General features: G+C 39.8%; 1 pseudogene; it reads left to right on the top strand.

The window, feature by feature from the left end:
* The first annotated feature begins 6,620 nt into the window (after positions 1-6,620).
* On the top strand, positions 6,621-7,245 carry LOC102955888 (annotated as a pseudogene).
* The last annotated feature ends 795 nt before the right edge of the window (positions 7,246-8,040 follow it).

Genomic DNA, 8,040 nt, shown 5'->3' with positions numbered 1-8,040 from the left:
ATGTCAGCAACAGCACTCTGCTAAAGGACATTCTGTAAAAGGCAAAACTATGGAGATGAAGATCAGTGGTTGCCAAGTATTGGTGGGGAGGGATGAATAGGTGGAGGACCAAGGATTTTTACATCAGTGAAACTACTCTGCATGATATCATACTAACAGATAGATGCCATTGCACATTTGTACAAATCCATAGAATGTGCAGCCCCCAGAGTAGACTCTAATGTCAACTATGGACTTTAGATAATTATGATGTATCAGTGTATGTTCTCAGTTAGAAAGGTACCACTCTGGTGGGTGATGTGGATAATGGGGGAGACTGTGCATGTGTGGGGATAGGGGTATATGGAAAATCTCTGCACTTTGCTCATAATTTTGCTGTGAACCTCAAACTCCTCTAGAAAAGTAAAGTCTTTTTGAAAAAAATCATGTAAAAAAAGCTAGAGGAGAGCCTATTCTGGTATTAGAAGTAAGCATGGGCAGAGATGGATCTCCAAGACTAAATTAGGGCCCCTTGAACTGCCATGTTTTTGTAAAATTTACAAAAATAAGGCATTTTTTTGTCCTTTTTCTTAAAGAAGTCTCCCCACATTGTATAACTTCCAGGAACCATAAAATCTGGATTAGTCCAAGATGTAAGGGATCCTGACCTATATTACTGTCTTCACCTGAGTGATCTTTTTTGTAACTAGCTAGAGGATAGCTTCCCCAGGAAAAGAGATTGGGATTCTAATTAGTGAAACAGCTTCAATTGCATCAAGTGAACTTTTAATCTTTTTTTTTTTAGTTTAAATTTTAACTAAAAAGTTAAAAATTCCTAAACATTTATGTTCCCAATATAGTTGGAGTCTCTCACAACAATAATTGTATAGATCATTATCTCTCCATTGGATATTCTTATTTTTATCTTCAGTATTTGTTGCTTTCTCTTTAATGTTTTACTTCTTTCTGGTTTTTAAACTTCCCTCCTTTTTTACCGTTTACTTATCCAAAGGCATTATCTGTTATATTTTTCACTGTGATGTTGCTGGTCATTTAATCTTTATTTCTGAAATTTTTTCTTTTATTTCTAATTCTTCCATGAGTTTTATCACTTAATTCATGAGTTTTTCTATTTTTTATGTCAACTCTTCTTTTATGTCTTGTATTATTTTTAATTGGTTTTCTGTTTGTTTGGAAGCAGAGTATAATAGTTTTAGTCTTTCTGGCATTATCTGTACAAATGTTCTGCTTCTTTTTTTCCTTTTCTGTATAATATCTTGTTTTATCAGATTTAAACTTCATACTTTTCTGTTGTTGTTTTTTAAATTTTTTAATGTTTATTTTTGAGAGAGAGAGAGCAAGCACAAGAGGGGAAGGAGCAGAGAGAGAGAGAGGGAGACACAGAATCCAAAGCAGGCTCCAGGCTCTGAGCTGTCAGCACAGAGCCCGACGCGGGGCTCGAACTCATGGACTGTGACATCACGACCTGAGCCGAAGTCGGATGCTTAACCGACTGAGCCACCCAGGCGCCCCCTGTTCTTGTTGTTCTTTAATGTGCTGTTGGTTTTCCTAAAATTTTAGGAGATATGAGTATAGTTTAAAAGTATGGTGCCTTGATTACTGCAGCTTCCTGACATTGTTCCCTCCCCCACTTGATCTGGACCTTGTCTTTCCTTGACTCTATTATCCCAATCCTACTCAATTTTGATTCTACACCCAGAAGTTTCTCTCAGTGTGTGGCCATGTCCCAGAATGGAGCCCTGGTTGGTCAGTTTCAAGAGTTTCTAAGGGGTTAGATTGCTCTAACCCCTTCAGGTTTTACCATGGGCCCCATGCTCTCAGCCACTAATAGGATTAGGCCAAACTCTCCGTTTAATCTCATGTTTTCAAATTGACTCACCTCCCTTTCCTCTTGGTTATTTTGGGGTTTTCCAGTTTGGGGGTCTGTCAGATGTCTTGTTGCTTCCTCTGCTTTCTTGCACAGATGCTGAAATTATGCAAATGTTGTGGCTGTTGTTGAATTGCTCTCTCCTGCTTGGCGTAGATTTTGGTCTTACTCTCTGTTGCTCTCTTGGTTTCTGGGTTGTTTTTTTTTGGGGGGGGTTGCTCTTGGTTATTATGTGGGGATTTAGAGAGATTAAATAACTATGCTGTCATCACTGCTGTTTATCTAGTATTTGTATTTGATTTTTGAAAAGATGTACAAAAATGAGACATTCTAGTTGTTTTTTTAAAAATTTAGAGATATATAAAATAAAAAGGGAATACTTTCCTCATATATATATATATGAAGAAATATATATATAAGAAATATATATATATAAGAAGAAATATATATGTGTGTGTGTGTGTGTGTGTGTATTCCCACTGCTTTACAATCTATATTTTTATTGCAATTTGGGTTTTCCACTTAATGATATGTTTGGGACATCTGTAAGGACTAATATAATCTAATAGTTTTTGTTATTGATCACCATTACCAGGTGGATAGCTCTCTCAAGAAGGATAAAACTGCTTTGGTTGCTTTGAAAAATAAACTTTTAGGGGCACGTGGGTGGCTTGGTCGGTTGAGCGACCGACTGCAGCTCCGGTCATGATCTCTCAGTTTGTGAGTTTGAGCCCCGCGTCAGGTCTGTGCTGACAGCTCAGAGCCTGGAGCCTGCTTTGGATTCTGTGTCCCCCGTTCTCTCTACCCCTCCCCTGCTCACGCTCTGTGTCTCTCTGTCTCAATAGTAAATAAACGTCAAAAAAAAAAAAGAAAAAGAAAAAGAAATATTTAAATAGTGTGAAGATCCGTCACAAAATAATTGATGGTATTTGTCTGCAGTTTGACAGATCTCGGCACTTGGGGCCCCAGGGAAACTTCACAGAGTTTTTGCCAAAAATGGGCAGGAGAAAACACTGAACAGAGGTCTCCTTAGTAAGCTCCTAAAAGACATCAATGAATTTACTCAACAAATTGTGCTCTTATTTCATAGAGAACTCGCCGGTACAGAAAAGATTCTCACTACATTCGCTGTTATTGACTTGAGAAATGGAAGCTCTATTTGCAGAGTCCTGCAAGAACTGATTCCTCTTAAACTATTTTTTCCCTTCCAAATCTTATGTAGACGAACCACCAATGATCTTCAGGAGAACTTTTTGAAGACAGATGACTGGGCCCCTCCTCAAATTTACGAATCAGACTTTCTTGGGGTTGAATAGAATCTAGGAACTGGTAACTTTTTTTTTTAAGATGAAATTTATTGTCAAATTGGTTTCCATACAACACCCAGTGCTCATCCCAACAGGTGCCCTCCTCAATACCCATCACCCACTTTCCCCTCCCTCCCACCCCCCATCAACCCTCAGTTTATTCTCAGTTTTTAAGAGTCTCTTATGGTTTGCATGCCTCCCTCTCTAACTTTTTTTCCCCTTCCCCTCCCCCATGGTCTTCTGTTAAGTTTCTCAAGATCCACATAAGAGTGAAAACATATGGTATCTGTCTTTCTCTGTGTGACTTATCTCACTTAGCATAACACCCTCCAGTTAGGAACTGGTATCTTTAAAAACGTCCCCCCCCCCCCCCCCCGGTGATTCTGTTGGCCAGCCGGGTTGAGAACTATTGGATTAAATGATCCAAAATGAATTACTTGGGTTAGGGGATTACTTTACTTATTGCAGTGGATCTGACTTGAAGTGCTAAGGAAGCTATATCAGGCAGAAAAACTGGCTTTCTTCCTTACCTTCTTCCTTAACCTCTCCTTCCTCCTAATCCCTTGTAACCCCACCCTGTACTGTCTCCTCTCTCTCCTCCTTGTCCCCTCCTCATACCTGCCTCGGAAGCTGGCTGAAAAATGACACTGAGAACAGCAGCGCCACATTGTGGAGAGAGGTAATCTAGTGCAGATCACCCTCCTAAAAAAAAATCACCAGGGCTGCAGTTTCCACTTTGTCCTGCAGAGGGCACCACTTTCTTATATTTTTAGGTGATGAAGTTTCTTTTCCTTACCTGTAGGTTGACCTGAAGTAAACATCCCCTCCCTAGAAGGCATGGGGTGGAACATCCCTCCCAGACCAGAAATCAAACACCTCCACCTTGTGAAACTAGAATAAACTGGGGAAAGACTAAGTGCATAGGTATGCACACGCCTTCTGCTGAGGTTAAACGTCAATCTCTGTGACAGTCGTAGTCAGGGTGAGACTATGGTAATCCCAAATCCATGTGTGACTTCATGTCTATCCAGGGTAGTACCTGCTGTAAGATGTGTCTTGTAGTTATTTTTATATGGTACACATAAGACAGGACTTAATTAAGAGATCAGGCCTACTATCTGGTGATATTTCCACCCAATGATATGTGGGTTTATGTTGGTGGAACAGGTTGGATCACTAATCATGCATCTTTTGACTGATTCCCACCAGGCTAAATCTCTGTTTCTTTGTCTCTATCTGTGTCTCTGTCTCTACCTCTCTGTCTCTGTCTCCCCGCCCCCCCCCCAAATACTTTTCTGATACTTGTACCTGGACAATGGCTTAGTCATGTTTAGTGACATTCAGCTAAATTAATACAGTCAGAAAGGAGATGTGTTCAAGTTTATATAAATCCACCATCTACCTAGTTACATTCACTGTTTGTTTTCTAATCGCTGTACATAAGCTCCAAGTTCAGAGGCAGCAGTGAGAAGGCTTCACACCTCTGCAGATTTGCATAAGCTTTCCGGGCAGATGGTGTCATGGGTTTGTTTCTCTACCTTTGAGTCTTCAGCTGCTTGGTTTTCTCAACCAGGAGTTTCTAGAGTTACACCGGCAGCTAGGATCGCATGGCTTAGTGTAATGGTTTCCTCATGGTTTTGTTCCCTCCGATATGTTTGCTGTCTTCCTAACTAGAAGGTCAGCCTTTGACTGCAGGCTCCATGCCTAGATCTCTGATATCCCTCGAATTCTCACCTCACACATTGTTAGGTGTGCACTACTTACTCAATCTAGATGTGTAGGTTGACAGATTGAATAAGGAGGCAAGTTGTGTTGAAACAGTAAGAAGTAAAGGAGAATCAAGAGAGAGAAAGAGATAAAAAATAATATTTCTGAAAGACTGACTTAACTGACCAGTGAAAGGAAGTAGTTGAAGAAAGGAAAATGGTCGAGAAGTTCTAATCAAAGGCAGTATAAAGAGAGGAAATTAGAGTCTTGGTTTTTTGAAAAGTGGAAATGTGATTTTGGACAATAATAATTGATGAGGAGATGTTCATGGTCAATATAAAAATAAAATTTCCTCACTGATTGAAGACAAAACTGAACCCTACAAGGGAGTCAGTATGAAGTCATACTTCATACTTGCTTTATTTACTTATTTCTTTTTCCTTGTTTTTTAATTGCACATATACCCTATAGAGTACATCTGGAGTGTTCTGAAGCAAAACTCAGAATTGTATCCCTTTATTCATCTCTATTTCTTGTTTAAATAATTGCTTTTTCTGTCTCTGAGGTGATTGTTTTGGTAGCTTTTTCAATTGTTTGAGGGAGGAATAATCCATTGATTTTAGTGGTATAGATGTGAAATGGCTAAGATTTGGATCAGTGATTTGGTCATGGATGTAAAGAAAAATAAATAAATCTAAAAACAGTAAAATCTTGGAATAGAGGATACTGGTTACTTGGGTTTCTGATTAACTATGGGTTAATGAGAGGCCACTTGTTGTTTGAAATGTCCCTAAATTGTCTCGGTGCATTTTCTTGTTTTAATAAGTAGTCTAATGAACATAATGAAATCTTCTCTTACTGATTCGGCATCCTGCAAAGTCTCAGGATCATTACTCTGAACATAATATATAATTCTACACTGTACTGTAGCTACAGAATGAATAAGAGTTTAAGATGACTCTTGGATATTGCTATACTTAAAACAAAATCTCTGCGATCTGTGCAAATCACTGTATATCACTTTACCTTAAGTAAAATGCATGTTACCTATTGTAGAATAATAGGCTATTCAATCCAGAAGAGACTTTTGAGATTATGAAATTCACTGCCATTATTTAAGAAATGAGAAAGCTAATACCCGGAAAATAACAAAGAGGATTACTACAGCTAGGCTACAATCAATGTCTCCTGACTGCAAATCCGGTGACCCTTTGACTCCACCAGGCTGTAACTTTCAAATGCTTCGGGATTCCTGTCATTTATCTCCCATGCCCCTAAAAGTGTGGAGGCCATTCTCAAAATTGGTTGTTTAGGAGTTTGGTTAGGGGTGCCTGAGTGGCTCAGTCGGTAAGCATCCGACTCTTGATTTCAGCTCAGGTCATGATCTCAAGGTTCCTGTCAGCTCTGTGCTGACAGCTCGGAGCCTGGAGCCTGCTTCGGATTCTGTGTCTCCCTTTCTCTCTGCCCCTCGCCCACTCACGCTCTATCTCTGTGTCTCTTAAAAATAAATAGCCATTTAAAACATAAATAAATAAATTGTAAAAACACATTTCAAATAGTCAAATTGGTTAGCAAAATAGAGAGTATCACAACTCAGCTCTGCAAAGCTGTTTGTTAAATATGAATTCTACATAATAATTCAACATATCTCTCACACGAGGCAAACCAAGCCATCAAAGCTAGGGAGAAGATAGTGAGGCCACAGGGGCAGCAGCTGCCGTCTGACCCTCGCCATGGCCATGCCGCCCAAGGACAAGAACAGAGATGCCGGAAAGTCAGCCAAGAAAGACGAAGACCTGGTGAACAAATCTGGAAGCAAGGCCAAAAAGAGGTGGTCCAAAGGCAGAGTTCAAGACAAGCTCAGTAACTTGGTCTTGTTTGACAAAGCAGACGTATGACAAACTTTGTAAGGAAGTTTCCGACTACAAGCTTATAACCCTGGCTGTTGTCGTAGAGACAGTAGATTCGTGGTTCCCCTGCCAGGGCAGCCTTTCAAAAGCTCTTTTGTAATATAATTTTATTTTGATGTCTTTCTCTCCCTTTTTTTTCTAATTTTATTTATTTATATTTAGAGAGAGCGCATATGGGCTTAAAAGGGGGAGGGGCAGAGAGGGAGAGAGAGAATCACAAGCAGGCTCCGGGCTGTCAGTGAGGAGCCTGACGTGAGGCTCAAACCCACGAACCATGAGATCACAACCTGATCCGAGATCACGAGTTGGACGCTTAACCTACTTAGCCACCCACGCATCCCCAGGAGCTCCTTAGTAAAGACTTTTTAAACGGATTTCAAAGCACAGGACCCAAGTCATTTACACTAGAATCCTCAAGGATGGAGAGACGCTAGCTGCCGGTGAAGATCCATGAACAGATCCCACCAACTGCACATTTTGAAAAATAAAACTTGATTAATTTTTTTTTTAAAGGAACTAGGGAAAAGAAAATATCCATGGACACCAAACCCCGTTCTTATTATCAGATATGCCCTTTGACCCTCAAAATTGGTGGGTATGCTTGAAACTTCTGGCATCAGTATTAAGAAATACCTCAGAGACAAACCCAGGAATGAATGAATTGCAAAAGCCCTGTACTTAAGGACCAGTTTAAATTTAACAGTGTAAACATCTAAGGTTATATGCATACAAAGGTGTATTTAGACTTGGAGCCATGGTTTCAATAATACAAAATCAGAAGATGTACTTAGCTATAAAGGAGATCCAGGTGTTATCACCTTTATAGTCCGGAAAATGCTTTAGGTCACCATAAATCTTGAATTCCTTTTTTTCTTGAGTCACCCCTGAATCAGAAGTTCCTTGAAGTTGAGGATCAATTCCAATTCACAGTCGTAACCTCAGTACTTGGCACAATGGTGAAAAGTAAAAGGCACCTAAGTCTGTGTTGAAGGAATGGATTTTAGGGACAGATGTAAGGGCCCTTTTCTAAATTGTAATGATAGAGGGAAACAATAATAGGAAGGAGTTTGTGGTGTCCAGGAAAACTTAACTGGAGAAAAAGAGGTGGGTAAAGATTAAAGGAAATGAAGGCCTGTGTTTTTGGAGCTCCCATCTTGGGTATTTTTGAGTTTGCTTCTAAGCCCCTTAATCCTCATTATCACTTAGTGTGCACTGAGGACAGAGCTTTGTGAGAAACGCATACACACAA

Source organism: Panthera tigris, chromosome D2 (genome assembly GCF_018350195.1).
Source record: "Panthera tigris isolate Pti1 chromosome D2, P.tigris_Pti1_mat1.1, whole genome shotgun sequence".
Classification (NCBI taxonomy): domain Eukaryota; kingdom Metazoa; phylum Chordata; class Mammalia; order Carnivora; family Felidae; genus Panthera; species Panthera tigris.
This window is presented reverse-complemented; position numbering and strand designations above follow the sequence as displayed.